Below are 22802 nucleotides of genomic sequence, written 5' to 3'. Positions count from 1 at the left end.
AACTATCATAAATAAATAAAAAAATTAAAAAAAAAAACTGTTTTGAAAAACAAAATGAAATAAAACACATTCTTTTGGAAAGTGGAAATCACACATTACAAATTAAACAATTGTCGTAAAATGACAAATTAGTCTTAATTTTATAAACAATTCAAATTAATTAGAAACTTACAAATGTTTACACTGATAGTCACAACCCACAAGCCATGATTAAGATATATGATATACCTTACATCTACTATGTGGAACTTACTAGTTACAATATTTATAATTTGAATTCTAGAGTAGCCTTATAAGAATCCTAGAGGTAAAAGGTAGGGAACCATCGATATTGAAGCTGAGATTACATACCTTTCACAAGTTCATGTAAGAATTCAGTAGTAAATTTGTGAATCAAACTTGATATAGTGTCTGCTAGTTTAGCAATTTATTCAAAAACCACTCACTACTAGATACAATAATATCCTGCCAACATTAGATCAATTCTCCAATACAACCGTAATAGAAACAGTCTTAGAACTTTAATGAATAGCATAAGATTGTAATGGCCACTGTTACTGTGTGCTGGCTAAAAGATTCATCTCCGTCCACATTCTGCCTCTCACAACTTGCTTTCACCATTTTGTTCCTCCACATCCAGTTCATTTACATTTTAGGGCCTTTGCAGTGGTAGTTTACTCTATCTTCAATACTTTCCTCCAGCTTATTCGTGGTTGGCTTCTACTAGTTAGTCACTTTTAACCAAATCTCATCTCAGAAAAGACTCATTTGATCAAACCATCTAAATATTAAAATAAATAAATAAATAAATAATAAAATAAAATAAACTTCTTGCCTAAAGCAATGACCCTTTATCATATTATCTTTTATCTAATACTTTTCAGATCATTATTATTTTAATCTGTAATTATCTTATTTATGTATTTGTTGGCTGATTTTTAACTTTCTTGTTAAGATCAGGAAACTTCTGTGTGCTATTATATAACTAGGACACTATTATGTAACTAGGAACAATTCTAGGCACATATTTCTTGAACAAATGAATGAATCCTAACAACATATTTCATTAAATCCTGACAACCACCTTGAAGTAGGTATTGATAGTCTTTATTTTTAGATAAGGAAAACTAGGTTCAAAGAAGTTAAGGAAGCTGTTCAAGGTCACTCAAACAGCAAATGCCAGAGCTGTAGTTAAAAGCCATATCGGATTAAGCTTTTAGAAGCTGTAGACTTAACTTCTCTGCTTTCAAAAGCTTCCTTCCTTCTGTAAATCAGAACTCAGCTCCTTTTCTTGTTCCCTAGAAAGAATCCACTTTCATCTCATAACGGTATTGAAAATGTGCTCAATTGAAAAAGAAAGAGGACTTTTTCTCACACATCCTGTAGCAAACTAATTAAAAGTTCTCACAGGCTATTGGGTCCTTTCTTTTATACTTGATGCAATTTCCCCTCTTGTTCTGTTCTCCCACCTCCTCTACCCTGCTTCTTCCATTATTTATTATTATTATTATTATTATTTATTATTATTATTATTATTATTCACAGTACTTTATACCTTTGTAGCTTCTCCCTTCAAATTGATACAAATATCCAGAATCAACAAGAGCATTCCTAAAACCAGGATTTCTAATCCCAATTCAAGTCTATGTGAGGATTATAAAGAAAAAAATGTGTTTTTCTTCAGTTATGTCTTCTCTTGGTACCTTAATAAGTAAATCAATTAACCTTCTTCATTGTAACATTCCCTTTCCAGAGAGTGCTGACTGAAAAAACAAAAGAGAAAAGGATTCCTACTTTGGCTAAGCCCATTGTATTGAAGCCAAGGGCAATACAAAGTTTGATGAGGTAATATCTTCTCCATCCAGGATAGAAATTCTAGATATGTTGGGAAGTTTTATGCTGAATATATTCTAGGGTATTCATCTTTTTGGCTTTTAAATGGCACAATCAGGCTTTTAATGAAATATTCTTATTTGGGCCCAAGGAAAAGTCACAGTAGTAGATAATCACACTATGAATTATTCCAAAAGTACTTTCTCTTGAATAGTATAATATTTCACATATTAGCCTTTATTTTTCACTACTCCAAAAAGAGAGTGCCCATTGTGTGGCTGAAGTTATTTGGAATTAACAGTCATGGTTCTGAATCCTGCCTCCACATAGAAACACTACAAAATAAGATTCGTTTTAGAGAAAATGAAACTCAATAAGAAAAAAAAAAAAAAGAAAACAAGACCAACAAAATGGTACATATATTTATAACTGCACAACCAGGCTTATGGCATAATGCATTACAGTTTCACAAACAATCGATACAAATTATTGGATATAAAATTACTTTTTGATGACCACTGTGAAAATACAAGCTGTTCAAGTCATTCCTCACACTATTATTGATTTTACTCTACTTTTTCTATTGCATTTTTAAAGCACTTGATGTCAATTTTTAAGTCTCTAGTCTATAGTGAAATACTAAGCAAATTCATGTAGACTGGAATTTTCTTTTTTTTTTTTTTTTTTTTTTTTTTAGACTGGAATTTTCTAAGGGATATTAAGAAAGGGAGGATTCTTCAGAAAACTTTTGTTTTGAATTTCTCATTCCAATAATCATCTCTTTTTTTAAAGATACAAAAAAGTCTTCCCAGTCACATTTCCAATAAATTTGAGATTATCCCAACATTTTAAGACTACTAATAATTTCATTTTATTATTTTTTCAATAGATTTTTACCATTGGATAGCACTTACTGACTGCATTGCTCCCATGAAGATGATACTGTTAGCTGTCAAACATCAAATCACACATAATTGCCAGACAGACAATGCAGAATTTTATCTTACACTGTTGTTTATCAATTAGCTTTAATATTCATTTAGGATCATTAGAATTAGATGTAGCTGCCTGTGTGATCAAATTTTGATAATGCTAATACCTTTCCAAAAAGATGTTTTAGGCCAGGTTTCCTAGGAAACAGATTCTGAAATTGAGATATGCATAGACAAATTTTATCAGGGAAGGCCCTTACTTAAAACATCTGGGAAGGAGTGAAAGATGCAGGATCAGGGGAAAAGGAGAATTGCCGTGAAGATGCAGTAAAGGCTTCAGCTGATTCCAGTAAGAGTTCTGAAGCTGAAAAGACCCTTTGGACATAGTTCAAATTAAGGAAAGGTGGTGCCCATGAAGTTGTATCACTGCATCAATGAGTCCTTAGATACAGGCCCCCACACAGGAAAGAGATATATTCTACTTCAAATGCCAAGATCTCTCAAGCTAAGGGCCATTAACCTACTCACTGCTTTATATACCCAGCAACTAGCATGCTATCCAGTAAATAGCTCAGGCATAACAAATATTTACTGAATAAATTAAATCTCAATTTCATGAAGACAAGATGGGGGAAGGAATTTCTGGGCTTCATTTTTTGAAAGATGACTATAGGGCTATTTCTCCAGAAAGACATCCTAAACCAACCACAGTATTAGTAGAACAATATCAAGTTATGCTTCTCTGACAAATTTAAATAATTTATCTTTACTGACACAATATAAAGATTACATCTATATATCCCATTTCGCTTACTCCCCAAAGTAGCAAACTTCCAAATGAGGGAAATAAGTTTGGCCTCTGAGAGTTAAAACATAATAGATTAGGGTAACGATAAGCAAATCCAATATTAACTGAGTACTCTCTATGTTATAACTCAGCTTGTTTCAGACATTTAGAGCACTTAATCCTGTGGTTAAAAAAACATCTAAATTTGCTACATCATTTGGGCTATGTCTATAAAATGTAAATACATCCGGTTGATTGAAGTGTCCAGATGTTCTGGTTTGATATAAAGACATCCTTGGACTACCAAGTACTTCACAGTAATAATTGTACTTTAAATAGCTGATAGAATTATTTTATTGTTGACAGCCCTTGAACCTAATTTGGGTGGAATATTGTTCTCTTGGTATAAAACTATCTGCAGATTCATTTTTCTTGCAGAATACAATAAAATACACTCATGCCTCCAGCTGCTTCTTATTGAAACTCTGTTTGTGAGGTCTGTAGATATAAAACTTTCATATATATGCTGGCTATGAGGCTACCAGAATTCTTTTTTTATCTCTGTCACTGACCAGTTGAATGACCCTGAACAAATCATTGTATGATTCTGGCCTCAGTTCTTTCATCTATAAAATTCAGACATTGGTGAGGTGATCACCGAGGCTCTTTCAGCTCTAATATTCCATGACCTACTAATTTTAAGCCCCACCTTAAAAAAGCTATTGTGACATCCTTAACCAAGCAAAACACTTACTTGTTCCATAGATCTCAACTCTCCCAAAGATAAAGGAAGAGGTCACTGGTCTGCTTTTAACCTCTGGGCCTCTGTCATACGACATATAACCTGTTCTAGGGTATGCAAGCTTTGCCTCTCATCTTCAGTAGCTTTTTAAATTTGATTCAGTAAAAGTTAATAGAGAAAGGATCATTCATATCCTACGTACATCTTACCCATTTTAATTCCAGCATACATCATTTTCTTAGAAGCAAAATTGATAAGCAAGAATATAGTCACTCAGAGACACATATGAGCTATCATGTTGACAACGACCGTAACTGCTAGCATTTATGAAGCAAAGATTATGTGTCAGATACTTTGTAATATAACAACCGTATGAAATATAAATTATCTCCATGTGTACTGATGAACAATATAAGTCCCAGAGGGACTTATAAATACTGGTAAGTAAAAGGTCACAATGAGAAACTATTCTTTTGAATAGAGTAGGATAAAGCTAGAGACACAATCCTCCTATATGCCAACTACTTCTTTGTTATTGTCTGCATACCTTTCTCTAGAATTCTGCCTTTGTATTAGTGACACTGCATCTATTATATATGGTGTAACACCTCTTCCTACTCAGAACAGCAAGAATAGAAAGAGGAAAGGATCAAGGAATGTAGGAGTGGCAGCATTTCTAACAATCAGATGGCCATAAAATCACATTTCAAATCACTAGCAATTATTTTGAGAACATAGTTTAATTTTCTGAAACAAAATTTCTTGATAATCCAAAAGTGTACCATCAGTTAGTTGTACTTCCTCGGGACAGTTTTATTTTAGAATGAAGCCCATTTCTAGTAAAGCAATGTGTGGGAGTCTGTATTTGATAGGAAATCTCAAAAAAAAAGGGGAGGGGACAAGGAATGGATTGGTTCTAGATTAGGGCAGACTCTCTAAACTATGATTAAAGTTAATGATAACAGGGCACTGACCCAGTCCTCAGTTAAGCTCAGCAAACTTATTAGAACATTATTTGTCAGACTTCCTAAGGAGAAAGTAAAACATCTATGTGAGGGAAGCAAAACTTTGTTTTCATGAAATAACTCCATTGAAAGATAAGCAGGGGCAAGATGAAGGCTGATTTATTAATAGTCTTCTACCTGAGTGGAAAAAAACAAAAAAGATTTATCACACATTAGAGACAAATCTGAAGAATATCCTTTATTTTGCAAGATTCCTTAATCACAGGCTACTTTTCTTTGAAATACCCTTTTTCCTTGGCATATAAAGATTTTCTGTTTTTATCTGGTTTGAGGACAAATTCTGATAGACTCTAGGATATCTTCATAGACTGCTTCTGACTGAGCAAACACAGTTTAGAGCAGGCATCAAAAGCCAAAATGAAATCACTTGGCCAAAGACTAAGTCTGTGTGGTGAGAACAACTGATTCTTGATGCGGACAATTCTGGAGGCTTAGTCCACAAAAGACAATTGGCTAAGGCAACCTTGAAGTCATGACTAAAATAATCAGGGAGAGCCAGTTATTGAACAACATTTAAGGTGAACACTGAATTTTGACAGGGATGCCTTTATGCCACATTTTATGACTAACATTTTGGCTCAGCTATTTTGTAACCACACATATGCTGATGTATCAAAAAAAAAATCATTGAACTTCCATCTTGCTTTTTTTAGTCACAAGCCTAATAATGTTCAAAATAGATTATATCAGTGTAAGGAATTTGTGGAGTTAAAAGATCTCAGAAAGTTAATAACTGAGTAAAAGTTGAGGTGACAGCTAGATGAGATTGCCAGGGATGGGCAGAGTATCTTATGCACATTATTGCATCATGGAAAAATTACAACACAGGGGATTAGACACTTAGTAATCTATAGCTAACCATATTGACTATGTCAACTAAGTCCTGATAAAACACACCAATTCAAGGTAAATGATCATTTTTGAAATGAGAGGGTATTTTTACATCTTATTGCTACTGGTTTAATGTGTGAGACTTTGACATAAGCCACATAATCTCTCCGAGCTTCAGTTTCCTCAACTGAAAAATAGAGATAATAATATCTATCTTGAAAGGGGAACTCATTCTAAGGATTAAACATGGTATTTGTTTTTTTAAAACATGGTATTTGTAAAGCATATAGTATGATGACTGACATCATCTAAGTCACCAATTAAATTACATATTTAATGAGAAATGTATAATAGCTTCAATGACATGATTATCTTGTATTACTTAAAAAAGGAATGTGAAGCTAGGACAGTATCCCTTCTAAGATTACAACTGATAGGAATCAGGAAGAGGTAACAGAAAGCAAGCTCTATATAAGGGAGATGTAAAGAATATAGTCAATCAGTTGCTATTTTACATGAATTTAGCTGTGTCTATAAATTCATATCTCAATGCCTACTCCCAGTGGAATTTTTTTTTTCTCTTCAGTCCTATCACTTGGTATCTGTTTTTTTACCTCTTCTCTACTAACTATTCACTAATATAAACTCTATCTCCCCATCTGTTTTCTTGACTTGAAAAATATATAAATATATATTGGAAAGAATATAGATTCAGAGTTAACAATTTGGTGATACCATACTTTCTCAGAAAAGTTACTTTACTTTTCCTATTTTAGAACTTCATCTATTAAAGCCTATAATGCTAATATTTTCTCTCTAGATTCTAGTTCCCTGTTTTTGAACTCCATTCCAGACATTTTTCCAAGTCAAAAGCAAATTAATATTACAGCTACAACACAATTATTCTTACATGCCCAAACCACAGTATTAGGAGACTAAGAAGGGGGCAGATAATGAGAGCATTTTTAGGTGATTGAATATAGGTAGGTTTTTTTTTTTTTTTCAAAAAACAGTCAATTATGAAAAATTGACTCATGGCCATAAATAATATGAAGGAGTAGAACTGAGAAATAAAAAAGAAAACATAAACATCATTTTAACCCCCTACCTACTATTATTTAACTTCTTGAATGAAAGCCTCTTTGGAAAATATCAAAACACAATTTCTAAATATGTCCATTTCAGTAACATTACAATAAAATGTAGCATGCATCTTTTTATTCCAAGTTAAAATTTATCTACCATTATGTAGATTAGTCCTTTTTCAAAGAAACATTGTAGATGTTAAATTTTACTTGTTAAACTACATACTCTAAGCAATTTTTAAAAATTGTTATACAAATATAGCAATATGCAATTGGGGTTGAGACTTCGTTTCATATTAACAACCATACATCTCTCAGATTTAATTAGTGTTGTTACTTATATTACAGTCACAGATTACTAAGCCAAGCAAGTAACTGAAAAGCATACCATTTCACTTAGCTAAGCTGGAGCATTTACTTTAATATAAGCCCACCTTCTTTACTCGTGTAAAGTGCAAAAATCCATCTTTCTTGTTTTTGCTACCTGTTTCATTTCATACAGAGGTTTCATGTTTGCATCCTAATTTTCTAACCTTGAGTGCTGGGGTCTTCCATATATTTAATGAAGTCGGCTAATAAATCTCAGTTCTCCTGGAGTAAGCAATCCTACTGCAGACTCAGCTCTCTCTCCCTTGACTTTCCTGAAGCCCAAATAAGATTTGTGCTCTGACAGGGTGAGCATTTACTTTATCAGAAAGCATATTAGGGTGGGCATGTCTCAGCATAATGTGCACCAGAATCAGAGAGGATGACTAATTTGTTCTGCTATTAAGCGGATAATAAAATGATTTAGGCATGTAGATATGAAACAGCCAGCACTTTAGGAATTATATATAGCATATTTCATCCTAAATCTGACCAAGTCCAAGAACCTTTTATGTATTAAGCGACATTTACAGGAAAGGCAAGGCTTTATCCAGAACTTAGAAATGTTTACCTAAGATGAGTTAAGAAGATACTAAGAATTATTTAAAGGTGGTGTCAGTTATATCCATTTCCTAAATTTGGTTTTATACTAGCCTAGCTTTAGCCAATTTGTTCCATTGCTTCCAATTTTTTCCAGATATTAAAAAATACTACAGTGTCAGAGAACCTATATAATATAAGCAATTTAAGAATATTTATTAGAATTCTATTCTAAATAGTAACTTACTGATCACCAAGATAAATATTTATGTGATGCATGTATGTGGGTTTACATGTATGCAGAAAACACTACTTATTCCTAAAAATCTGACTTTTGCTTGTGAGACATCTACTCTGTGCTAGGATTGTAAATTGGTGCACCCTCTTCAAACAATTTGAAAATATATATAAAGAGCCTTAAAAACATAAGCAGTTTTTGAAAAGGTAATTCTGCTTTGGAGGTCCAAGTATATATCCTGAAAAATCATCGATGATCATTAGGCTAAGATGTTCATCACGGCATAATTTAAGGTTCTGAAAATATTCAAAATATTTAACAAAGGAAGAATAATTAAATCTAACATTTAGAACATTATGCTATCATAAAAATATTTTCAAATTTTTAATTGCATATAGAAAAATATGCAAACAGCTAAATGAAGTCAGATAAGTTATATATATATATATATATACACCTGTAAGTTTTATATATATATATATGTATGTATATATACACACACACCTGTATGTGTGTGTGTGTGTGTGTGTGTGTGTGTATCCAATGGAAGCCAAAAAAAATCAATGTTTTAAAAATGGTTACTTTGTTTACTATCTCTGGTTGAGAAATTTTCATTCTCTTCTTTCAAGATTTTAGTATTTTATAAGTTATGAAGATGTGTCTTTTGTAATAAAAAATGACATTAAATATAACCATCATGTAAGTTAATTAGAGTGGACAATAACACTTTACTGATCACATTTCATTAAATCAAAATATTTATTAATGTTTTCAAAGACCATTCTGAAAAATGACCAGTTGTGCAGCATGGAAAAGCCATCATTCTAGAAAAATGTTTTGAAAATTTTAAGTAAGTTTGCAGACTTAACTTAAAATCTCCTTTAGATGTATGTACTTTTGCTATTTAGAGGAAGTTTTACAACAAGCTAACATTTAATGTTTCAAGGACAAAATAGATTTTTATTTTTATTTTTTGAGGTTTTTTATAAAGATTTTATTTATTTATTCATGAAAGACACAGAGAGAGGTAGAAATAGGCAGAGGGAGAAGATCAAATCTGAGTCCAGATTTGATCCCAGGACCCCAGGATCACATGCTAAATCAAAGGCAGATACTCAACCACTGAGCCACCCAGGTGTCTCGACAAAATAGACTCTTAAATTAAAAACTTCCAGAGATTTTTTCTTTTAAGTTTTCAAATAGTTGTCCATTGCTATGAATGTAATCACAGTCTTTTTGTATGAAGTATGATGGTTTAAAATCAGTCAAAAGACTCAAAAAATAAGAGAATCAAAATTCATTCACAGCCCTTGTGAATTATGATTTTGGAAGAAGGAAAATCATGACTTGTACAAATATAAAGTAAACCATGTCAAATTTTTTAACTCCTTAATAAGAGAACTAATAAGCTGTTAAGACGGGTTCAAAGGAGAATTTGACTTGCAGGGATTAACATTCTGTCTTGGACAAAAGTCATTTTGAATTTCTATGGGCAGGAGTTATGTGCAGTGTGATCAGTTTTCCACACCCCACCTTCTAACACCCAAATAATTTAAAATAGACTGGACAACAGAAAGTCCTTCAAGGAATTCAATAATGTCTTATTGTCTCCTTTGCCCATTTTCAAGTCCTCAACAATTCTTCCTGACAGCCTCAAGTAGCAATTCTCATAAATTTAGGAAGGATATTAAATTTTTGAGATAACAAAAAAATGTACTTTATACCAACATTGATCTCTCCTACAAACGTGCTTGGGGCTTCTTCTTCTATAGATGATATCCTTATTTGTCACCAAAACTATCTCCACATTACTCCCTCTAACATTCTTCCCATTTCTCTATAATCAGTGAAAGGGATTATAAGGAAAAGGAGGGGAACTGAGTGTGAAAAATTAAAGAGGAAGACAAACCATGAGAGACTCCTAACTCTGGGAAACAAAGGGTTGTGGAAGGTGAGGTGGGCAGGGCGTTGAGGTAACTGGGTGACAGGCACTGAGGAAGGCACTTGACGGGATGAGCACTGGGTGTTATACTATATGTTGGCAAATCAAACTTCAATAAAAACAAATAAATAAATAAAAATTAAAAGTTATAATAAAAAGAGTACATTGGGTCTGATTTAAATAACTGCCTAAGGAATTTGCCAAAATTCCCCATAAGGATCTAGAAAAAACCATAGATTGTGTGTATGGAATTCAGAGGACCCCAAATCACCAAAACAATCCTGAGAAGGAACAAAACTGGAGGTATCACTATCCCAAATAACAAGATATACTACAAAGCTATAATAATCAAAACAGTATGGTACTGGCACAAAAACAGATACAGAGATCAATGGAACAGAATAGAAAGAGAAGTCAGTCCCAGAAATAAGTCCACATCTATATAGTCAATTTATGACAAAGGAAACAAGAATATAAAATGGGGAAAAGAGTATCTTTCCAATAAATGGTGTTGCTAGACCTGCACAGCTACATGAAAAAGAATGAAACTGGACCACTTTTTCAACATACACAAAAATAAGCTCAAAATGGATTAAAGGCCTAAATATGAGACCTAATACTATAAAAATCCTAGAAAAAAAAGAGGCAATAATTTCTCTGATATCAGCCACAGCAGCATTTTTTCCAGCTATATCTCCACAGGTAAGAGAAACAAAATCAAAAATAAACTATTGGCACTGTATCAAAATAAAAAGCCTTTGCACATCAAAGGAAAATCGAGAAAACAAAAACGCAGCCTACTGAAAAGGAGAACATATTTGCAAATGATGTATCCAGTAAGGGGTTAACATCCAAAATATATGAAGAACTTAAATGACTCACCAAAAAATAAACTGCATGACTAAAAAATGGGCAGAGGATCTCAGTAGATATTTGTCTAGAGAAAATATGCAAATAGTCAACAGATGCATGAAATAATGCTCACCATCACTCATCATCAGGGAAATGCACATCAAAACCACAATGAGATATCGTCTCACATCTATCAGAATGGCTAAAATCAAAAACATAAGAAAGAACAAGTGGATGTGGAAAAAAGGGAACTCTGTGCAATGTTCATGGAAATATAAATTGATATAGCCATTGTGGAAAAAAATATGGAGTTTCCTAAAAAACTTAAAAATAGAAACACCACATGATCTAATAATTCCACTATTGGGTATTTACCCAGAGAAAACTCAAACCCCTATGTTTACTGTAGCATTATTTATAATAGCCAAGACATGGAAGCAACCTGTGTCCATCAATAGGTGAATGGATAAAGAAGATTTGGCATAGATACAATGGAATATTACACAACAATAAAAAATTAGAATGTGCCATTTGAGACAACATGGAGGTACCTAGAGGATATTGTGTTAAGTGAAATAAATCAGACCAAGAAAGACAAACACAAATACTGTATCATTCCACTCATAAATGAAATCTTAAAAAATGAATAAACCAAAAGCAGAATCAGAACTATATATGCACAGAACAAGTTAATGGTTGCCAGAGGGAAGGGGTGTAGGGACTTGAGTATAATGGGTTGAGGGGCCGAGGGAACTACAGGCCTCCAGTTAGGGAATGAGTAAGTCAGAGGAATAAAAGCAGAATGATATTGCAATAGTGATGTAATGGGTCAGATGGTAACTATACTTGGCGGTGCACATAGCATAATATATAAACTCATCAAATCACTAAGTTGTACACCTGAAACTAATGTATGTGTCAACTACACTCAAGTGAAAAGAGAAAATAGGATTAAAAAGCATAATATAATAAGAATAAAAACAGCATCATTTGATTCACACACTCACACACACACACACACAAAGCAGCACAGACTGTGGTTTTGAGTGTGTCTGCTAGAGTGGCTGGCATAAAGTGCATGCCAAATAAACATTTGGGATATAAAAAAACAGAAGACTGTATGAGGATACCTTGATCCCTTAGGAGGTAGTGTAGAGGATATCATACTTCTTGGAAAGTGAGAATAAAGTTCTTAACTTTAGTTAGTGAGTAAAACACTATTTCAAAACATAATTCAACTGTTGAAAAAGGTGCCACTTAGAAAAGAGGAAGTGTACTCTGACACAAAGAAGAGTAAACCTATTTCAAGGTTGATATTGTTATAAAAAGCAATCCCTGTTACAAGTTCCCACTAAATCCAACTCTTCCCATTTTAAGTCCTGAGAAACTAGGAGCAATTTTCTCAAAAAAAAAAAAAAGGAGCCACTAAAAAGAATATAATTTGGGAGACTGATGAGAAAGCTGCTTAAAAGTGTATACTCACTTAGAGGTAAGAATGTCTAGAATGACAGAAAGTGTTGGAAGAAACATCTTCCTTTTCTTCAGAAGCAGAAAGAGCTGTGGCTCTCAGTAAAGTAGATGGTGCACCATTAAGGATTCTGTGGCCAAGGTGGAACAGAGACAGGATTCATCAGTGCCACATCAAACAGTATTACTACAGCAGTGGCAATTAGTAGTACTATGAGTAGGATCAGAATACCAGGAGTGAGGGAGAGCAGTAGCAAAACCAGGGGAAAGTGGTACATTTCTTCCTCCAAACATTCTAAATAAAAATGTGAATACAAAACTGGACATATAGAAGATGCTGCTCTACAGGGAAGCAACTAGTCTGAATTTTTTTTTAATGGTTAGATCATGGTCAAATATCTCTATGATTAGAGACATCATACTATCCCTTGGCCTATTCAATTAGAATGACTGGACCTGACTATTTCTACAGCAAGAGCACAAATGCACAGTAAACTAATGCAGCTGGGCCATAGAGGCTATACAGGCAGTTGCATTGAAGCCTTAAGAGCTTATGGCTGTTTCTACTGCAAACAGAAAACTAGCCATCATTCCAGGGTCACTAAACCTACTAAGCAGTAGGAGAAGTAAATCAGACTAGAAACCTAAAAATCTGCTCATTAAAATCAAATCTTGTCAATAGAGCATGACTAAATGCATATGTTGATTGTTGAATGCTTTCAATGTCAACTCATACTCTTTTTTTAAAGATTTATTTATTTATTTATTTATTTATTTATTTATTTACTTATGATAGACATAGAGAAAGAGAGAGAGAGAGGCAGAGACACAGGAGGAGGGAGAAACAGGCTCCATGTCGGAAGCCCGACATGGGACTCGATCCCGGGACTCCAGGATCGCACCCTGGGCCAAAGGCAGGTGCTAAACCGCTGAGCCACCCAGGGATCCCAACTCATACTCTTTTATTGAAATTCCAGTGGATATGGTTACACACTCTCCCTACATCAACTGCCTAACATTGGCTTTTTTCATCTTACATTTAAAAAACATACAGTAGTAAAGAACTGTAAACCAGGATCATTTTTATTATCCACCAGATGTTGAGGCAAAAAATATCTGTCTGAAAGACTTGCTAATGTCACCAGCTTTATTCTCCCTCTAGCACACATAAGCTGCTTCTCCATAGAGTAAAAACTGCTGCTAAATACAAACACTTCTTAACATGATAGGATTTTTACAAATTCCCAATAAATTGAAAATCACAATGTTATTTCTCACTAGAAATATGCATTATTTCCCAAACATACATATACAAAGCCTATCAAATCAATCCTGGTACTTTTGATATTTTTAAATCCAATATTTAACAAATCTCTTCAAATGTCCTTTCAAAATCTGTTAAATTTATCATTAGGACCCCCAGTTTAGCAATTCTATTCTAATCATGCCACTTTCTTTAGGATCCTTCAAAAAATTCTTGGCAAAATGCCATATATTATGACTTGCCTCATGCATCTAACACTATATATTATATTCTCTCACGGTGAATCCATATTGCTTCTTTCATGCTTAAAAACAACAACTACTACTACTACCTTAACAGATCTTAGAGGAAGCATGCAGCGGCCTGTGTCGTCCTACTCTGATATACATTGTGTTTTCTCAGCACTGCTCTATAAAGAATTTACCAACATGTCTTTATTTATAGATTGCCTTATAAGAGTTCCTTATATCACTTCACTTTAATAATAATTCCAATAATTCTTCAATAACTACATATTTGGAGTTCTTAATGAACTTTGAGGAAGAAAGAATGAGAGAGAATGAGAGATGTAGATAAGAAAAAGAGAAATAAAGATTTAAGAGAAATAAAGATTTCATTTGCTCCTTTTAGGTCCATGAAATCCAAGATGTCAGTGATAATATTTTTTTCAAAACTCTTACAGATGTGCTGAGGGCATTTGTTTTGGTTACCATGAGTAATGCTTCAATGAACATTCATGTGTGAGTTTTTGTGTGGATGTACATTTTCATTTCTTTTGGATATATACCTAGGCATGGGATTGCTGTGTCGTAAGCAACTCAGTGTTTCATTTTTTGAGGCACAACTGGACTGTTTCCCAAAGGGTTTACATCATTTCACATGCCCATCAGAAATGTATGAGGGTTCCAACTTCTTCATATTCTTGCCAACACTTGTTATTACCCTTTTTACTATAACTATTTTGTGTGAAGTTGTATCTCATTGTGGTTTGGGTTTGTATTTTTCTGGTAACTAATGATATTGATCCTTTTTTTTCATGGACTTACTGGACATTTGTACATCTTCTGGGGAGAAACATCTATTCAGAATACCTGTCCATTATATAACTGGGTTATTGTTAAAAAAAGAAGTGCCGTCAATACATTTTGGATACAAATGCTTTATCAGAAATATAATTTGCAAATCCTTTCTGCATTCTGTGGGTTGTGTTTTCCTTTTTTTTTTTAAGATTTTATGTATTTATTCATGAGAGACACACAGAGAGAGAGGCAGAAACACAGGAAGACGGAGAAGCAAGCGCCCTATGAGGAGCCTGAAATGGGACTTGATCCCAGGAACCCAGGATCACAACCTGACCCAAAGGCAGGCACTCAACCATTAAGCCACCCAGGTGCCCCATCTTTTTACTTTCTTTACTATACCCTTTGAAGCAGAAAGATTTTTAATTTTGATATTCAGTTTACCAATTTTATTTATTTGATTGCTTATACTTTTGATGTCATCTCTAAGAAATCTTTGCCTAACCCAAGGTCATTAAGATTTATTCCTATATTTTCCTCTAAAAAATTTATAGTTTATTATTTGTATATGATTTTTAAAGTATCAGTTTTTGAAAAGACTATTCTTTTGCCCATTGAACTGTCTTGACATCCTTGTCAAAAATCAATTGACTGATAGGCTCTGACAGGAAAATGGTGGAGTATGAAGTTCCAAAACTCTGTCCCTCTAATAAATCAGTGAACAAGCTGGCAAAAACTGTCAAAATCATTTTTAAGAACTCTAGAAACAGGGATCCCTGGGTGGCGCAGGGGTTTGGCGCCTGCCTTTGGCCCAGGGCGCGATCCTGGAGACCAGGGATCGAATCCCACATCGGGCTTCCGGTGCATGGAGCCTGCTTCTCCCTCTGCCTGTGTCTCTGCCTCTCTCTCTTTCTCTCTCTGTGACTATCATAAATAAATAAACATTAAAAAAAAAAAAGAACTCTAGAAACATTCCAATTTCTTAGAGATGTGCACATTCACCTCATGATGACACTGGTTTTAGTGTCTCTTTGACTATTGCCTTTAACCCTTTTCTGATTTGTCTGGTTTGCTACCTACCTCTTAGCCTCCACTGACTGCTAGTTGATTACTCTATTATTTTTGACAATACACTGGGGCATAAATTGCTCCATGGTCCTTGCTCAAAGGACCTTATTAAATTTGTGTCTTTATTGAATTTGTTTGAGGCCACTCTTAGAGGTTTGTTCTCATGGCAGGAGGGTTCTTCCTAGCCTTATTTACCTCTGGTTTTCCTCTGGTAAACTTCTAACTCAACTAAAGGTTAGCTTATTGCTCTCAAGGAGAAACTGTCTTCTTAACTCCTTACTACCAAAATCTCCATTTTCTTCAAAGAAGCCCTTAAACTTGAACTTCCTCACGCTCTGTTCCAAATAATGTCAGTTCCATTGGGAAAAGCTTCATAGCTCTGTTCTTAAAGCTGTCTCCAGCCTTCTGTTAAAGTCACTACTACCATTCTTGAACTAGAGACAGGAAGAGTGGTCTGCTTCTCTTCTCTATCAGCATGGTACTGGGTGGGAGCAGTAGCCTTCTGTCCCCTCCACTTGATTCTCTAGATTGGAAACTCCTAGGCACCCAGCTAGCTTAGACAGTATTGCATGAGACTCTTAGACTGGAAACTCCTCCCTACAAATGAGCTTGGGAGTGGATGACTGGGGCCTTAGTGTTTTTGACTTGTGACCCCTGGTACAGAACTTTCACCCTAAAAGTAAAAGCTAAGCAAAAGAAGAGAGCCTCAGATCTCTCAGCAGCTTCTCTCTGGAAGAGAGCCTCTCTAGTATGGAACTGTGGAAATATAAGAAGTGTCAGAAGTCTGCCTTTCTTAGGGAGATACCATAGCCCTCAACTTAGAATTGGGAATAGAGGGAACCCTGTGTTCTTGGCTGCATACACCAAGGTGAGTTTCCATCATGCTGAGTTAGGCAGGAGAGAATGGGAGGTGCTTAGGAGGTGGGTCCTAGCTCCAAGAGCCATAGATTCTCATTGCTCTTAATATTTGTTTAATTTCCTTGAATAAATGTCTTTTTTATTTACTATATGACTTTAGACAATTTTCAGAGACTTTAAATTGCTATTGTAATAATTTTCACCAGTATGGTTATTTTGAGGAGAGGACCCATGAAGCTCCTCAGACTGCCATTTAGGAATTTGTGTCCATACAAATGTTTTTCTCTAACTGGCTTGCAATGAGTTGGATGTTGGCTAGTCAATCGTGGCAATTATGTCAGAATGTGTAAATCAAATGTCAATGTGAAGATCAGGTGTCTTTTTAGCACCATTGGAGTTCTCGGCCCCTAGCTTTAACCCAGTCATTCATTTAACAATTTTTTTCTGAAATATCATCTATGAAAGTAAATGGATTTGTATGTGGAAGTACTATGGATGAAGAGAAATGATCATTACTTTGAGAGAATTTACACCCTACTAAAGAGATAAGAATACAAAAGAATAAAAAAAAAAGAAGTGGCTCCAGATTATTTTTTAAAAAGTACAGTACAAGGAGAGAAGTAGTTTAGGATTGGTTAGAATCATCTAGAAAACTTCCTGGAAATGAAAGAATTGATGGAATTTGAAAAGAGAATGGAGGAATATGGTAATTATATAGTAAGACTGACTTCAAAGGAGAATGATGTTACATTATTAACAAAAATGAAGGTCTGGGAGCAACCCAGCTGAGAAAAGATTTCATCAGGTTAGGTTATTTGACTCCAGACATGCCTGAGAGCTTTCATGCAGGACTGAGGAAATCTGGCAGTTGGGTTTACATATACTAGTGGCTGCTAATGAAAGAAAAGAATGGTGGCAAGTCAAGGAGTAAAGAAAGTAGTGCTTGTTGAAAAAATGCTGGATAAATAATCATGAAGTTTAAGCAGTTTACAAAGTCAACAGAAGCCAGAATCAGAGTTGTGGATGAGTAGAATGGAAGGTGATTGCTGAATAAGAAGGCACAATAAAAATACTGCTTAAGTTCGAAGAAATGAGAAAGATTTTAAGAATGGAAATTTAAAAAAAAAAAAAAAGGAAAAAGAAAAACCCTGGGTATCACTCAATATTGTTTCCTGTCCTATTATTTTAGCTGTTTTTGTAATAAAAGAGTAACATAAAAGTATGATTATACATTAAAAGACTTGATTGTGTGTTTTGGGAATGGGAAAGACAATAAACAATGAATTTTAAATAATGAGGAGGCCTAAGTTTTAACCACAATTGTAAGTGAAGTAGTAAATAAGGTCATTGAAATTGAATTTCTGTAAATTCAGTGGCTGCAAAATTAATTGTTGGGAAAATAGGATATCTGAGATCTTTTGTAGCTCTGTCCCTCTCTAGCCTTGACTCTGAACTCACTCATGTGGCTACCAGAGATAAAATGGGTGATGATATTGTTACAGACAGCAAGACTTAAGACTGAAAGGGAGACCCTGGACTGCTGACAAAGGTGAGTGGTTTGCACCAAATAACAGTAAAGATAGATAATGAGAAAGAAATAAAGAAGATGTTAGGATATGGTGACCAGAGAGAGAAACTAGGGAGAATCACTTAATGTGATAATGCACAAGATTCATCTTTAAAGAGAAACAAATTCAGATCTTGGTTCCATTATCCATTACTCCAATCTAACTCTGTAATTTTGTTCAGAATAGTTATTTCTCTGAGCCTAATTGGTGCTTGAAACCACCCTGTAGAGGGATTTCGTGAAACTTAATAATGTAAATACATGTTACTTACATTTCTAAGAAAGATAGTTCTACTTAAACGGGATATTTTATCATAATAATTACAAATCTTTGTAATATCTTCTTCAGAAAAAAATATTTCTTTAAGAAGATTAAGTTTATCCAATTTACCCAGTTCATTTCAGTCATTTGCCCAAATTAATATACCTAGAACTAAAAGTATCTGTTTTTAAAAATACAGATTCCAGCTCCTCACCACCCGTTATTCTAATTCAAGACATTTAGATTTCCGTTCAGGAATGTATTTATTAAGTTCTGGGGTGACTCTGATGTAACAAGCCTGAGAACCACACTTTGAGAAATATCACTTTAGTACCTTGATTTGCAAATGTAATTGCACGTTGGTTTCTTGTGGAGAACTTAAAAAAATACTGAAGCCTGGGCCCACATAATAACCTGAAGGTTCTTATTTAAATAGACTGGAGTATGGCTTAGGCACTAGAATTTCAAATCCCCTCAAGTGACTCTAGTGGGCAGTTAGAATCAGTTGAGACTGACCAATTTCTTAAGGATGCACCTGGAGCCTGTTAATTTCTTTTTCTTCAAAACCTAAAATGATAACTTTTCAATAATATTTAACAATACTTAGAATTAAACAGTCCTCAAGTTTTTAGTATGATATGGACTGTGGAAAACCGAACTCATTCTCACCCTTTAAATGAGAAACTTGCTGAGAAAAGCAGCTTTGAACAAGTCTTATTTGATATTCCTTCCTTCCTGTAATCATGTCTCTTATGGTTGCAATTTACTATCTATTTTCTCTCATCTATTCATTTTCTATAGTTTTATGCTGTATCCTTGGCTTCCTTTACTGTCCCACATGTATTATTTGGCATTAATATTCATTACTTTAATCCCAAAAGACTGCATTGAACCCCCTCCATTCTCCCATCTTCCTATTCCTTATAGTTTCTGCAAGCCTGTTGCGGCAATGGTTAACTGCTGTTTTTAGGTTATTATTTAAGAAAAATACTCTTCAGAAAAATCCTCCTTCTTCACTTCCAACTAGTCAAATGAAATTTCTAAGAGACTAACTTTGTAAAAGCAGTATGAAAAATAGCTACAGCAATAATAATAATACCCTACCATACACAAAATCAACAACTGCGTTATTCCAAAAGATTTCCTCCCAGAAAGCTGAACTCTTTGAGTAGTTCTACATTTGCAAATATGCACAATTGCATAAAACGAACTCTCAATCTCTCATTAGTACCGCCAATCAACCAAATGGTTTACTTTGGACCCATCTTGTTAACTTCCAAGTTTGCTGGCAAAGCACAGAAACTGACTAGTTAAGATGCAAGTGTCTGGGCTCTAACACAAAGGAAATGGTCCAGCCATATGGATTTTGATATTTGTGAATTTAGTCATTAGTACCATTGAACAATTAAAATAGAAATGTATATCCCCCAAGTTATGTACACATACAGAAACATACATGTACACATAAAATATCCTCTTAAATAATCATTCTTCTAACTCAAAGTTTTAAAAGAAATGGCTCCTGTTTTCCCTAAGTTTGCACCAATGTCATTTCAACCACTCTAATGTAAGTCAAATAGTTTTGAAATGGACCCACTCTTTTGGCAGATGGTTATATTTTTAAGCATACAAGGTGTACTATCAATTCAGAAATTAATCTACTTTTAAAAACTCTAAGAATACCAACTAAAATCTGAACTGATATTTTCTGTAGCTAGTTGAAGCAGTGATTTTTTAAAAGTTTTTATTTAAATTCCAGTTGCTAACATGCAGTGTAATATTAGTTTCAAGTGTATGGTATAGTGATTCAGCACTTCTATACACCACAAAGTACTCATCAGGACAAGGGCATTCCTTAACCCCCATCACCTATTTCCCCCATTCCCCCCACCCATAACCATCAGTTTGTTCTTTATAGTTGAGTCTGTTTCTTCGTTTACCTCTTTTTGTTCCCTTTGCTCATTTGTTTTGTTTCTTATATTCCACATGTGAGTGAAATCATACACTCTGTGTCTTTCTCTGACTTATTTTCCTTAGTATAATACTCTTGCTCTATCCTGGTTGTTACAAATGGCAGGATTTAATTTTTTATGGCTGAGCAATATTCCATTATATTTTTGATATTATTAGCCATTCATCTTATTTATTTACCCATTCATCAGTCAATGGACAAATGGGCTTTATTTTTAATTTTTCTTTATTACACTTTGTTTTCCAAATTATCCACAATACTATGTATTTTTAATCAGAAAAATATGTTATTCTCTAAAGAAAATAACTTTATTCTCTAAAATATAAATTATATTGGTAGGAATACTGGCAATAAAATTATTTTTATGCTTAATTACAAATATCATTTATAGAAAATATATATCACCATATATTTATATTTTATATGTATTTATATTTATAAAATATAAAATTTTAATTTAGATTTTTATTGAATCTTCTTTCTAGAAATACAAACATGTCCCTTCATTTATTTATTTTTAAAGATTTTATTTTTGGGCAGCCCACTGGCTCAGTGGTTTAGTGCTGCCTTCAGCCCAGGGCCTGATCCTGGGGACAGGATCGACTCCCACATCAGGCTCCCTGCCTGGAGCTTGCTTCTCCCTCTGCCTGTGTCACTGCCTCTCTTTCTCTCTCTCTCTCTGTCTCTCTGTCTCTCTGTCTCTCTGTTTCTCATGAATAAATAAATAAAATCTTAAAAAAAAAAAGATTTTATTTTTAGGTAATCTCTACACCCAACATGAGACTTGAACTTACAACCCCAAGATCAAGAGTCACATGCTCTACTGGCTACCAGGCACCCTCAAACATGCCCCTTTATTTAAGGCTCTGAACATTTATAGAAATAATGTATTTAAATTAATTCTACAATAAATGTCATTAATATCTATATGGGCATTTCATTTATTTCAATTTAATAAACAGTGATTAATGAGAATAAGTTATGAACATGAATCTAAAGATTAAATTAGCAAAGTCAATTCTTCTAATCATTTTTATAATATTTTTATGACTTACTTACAGATGACAAATCTTCAACCAAAAGAAGAGAACTGGATTAAAACAAAAACATATTTTTTTCTAACTCTAGAATATATGATTTTATCATTTGTCTATAAGCAACCAGGATTTTTACAATATTATACCAACCATTTATGGTGAATCTACTGTTTTTATCCTGCATGGTATTTGACTTCTGACTGATTGTGGTCTATTGTGTGAAGACAGTGAAGTATGCATGTAGTTTATGATGTCAAATAACAGACCCAGATGGCTTGTTAAAATTTAATTTAATTATTAGAAAAAAACATCATATACACATTCACTTTTATACCTATTAAGGTAATCTGATCATGTAAATTACTCTTGATTTCAGCATCCTGACAGTTTTCTGAACAATTATTCTTAATTGATTATCATATAACTGATCAGAATGCTTTAGTCAGTGAAGACACTCAACTAATAATCTACATTTGCTTTCTATTTTCTATCTACTCTCTATTGTATTACTCTTATTTTAAAAATCACTATTAATGTTTAAAAGTGTTGCTTATCTGTTCACTAATGAACACACCAATTTGCAATGGATTTATGAACTGGTCTTAAGCAATACTTTGTTATAAATAATATAAAGTTGTCTTCTCATGTATAATTTTTAACTTACTGAGTAGTTTATTGCAAATTCTCATAAGAAGGTATATAGATTTTTAACCATAGGTTCATAAAGTAAGGAAAAAGTTAAAATGAGGAAAACTTTTAGACATTAAATAAATCTTTTGAAGGATTCACATTAGACCTCCAGTATGGTGAGGAAATATCAAAAGATTTAGTGGTTCATTTTCTTATGACATACAATATACATAGTCAATAAATCATCTGGAAATTGAATCCATGTATATGTAAGACCAACATTTGCATGAATATTTTCAGCCAAGGTTCCCCAATTCATTTTCAAAATATCATAAAGGAATAAAAAATGGTCTAATGTAGGTTTAGAGCATATATTTGCTACACAGAGTAAAGTAGTAGAAATGATTATGACATATTAAAGTTGAATATAAAGAAATAATATTAACTTTTGTTACAGAATATAGAATCATGTTTACTTGAACAAA

General features: G+C 33.7%; 1 long non-coding RNA gene across 1 annotated transcript; it reads left to right on the top strand.

Moving 5' to 3' along the window:
* Window positions 1-6192: 6192 nt before the first annotated feature.
* LOC125756060 (uncharacterized) lies at window positions 6193-21855 on the top strand. The gene is made up of 3 exons (XR_007414040.1): window positions 6193-6225; window positions 18352-18398; window positions 21712-21855. It is a non-coding gene; the product is annotated as an uncharacterized LOC125756060 (long non-coding RNA).
* The last annotated feature ends 947 nt before the right edge of the window (window positions 21856-22802 follow it).

Source organism: Canis lupus, chromosome 11 (assembly GCF_003254725.2).
Source record: "Canis lupus dingo isolate Sandy chromosome 11, ASM325472v2, whole genome shotgun sequence".
Classification (NCBI taxonomy): Eukaryota; Metazoa; Chordata; class Mammalia; order Carnivora; family Canidae; genus Canis; species Canis lupus.
Note: the sequence above shows the minus strand (reverse complement) of the source record. Positions and strands in the feature narration are given on the sequence as shown.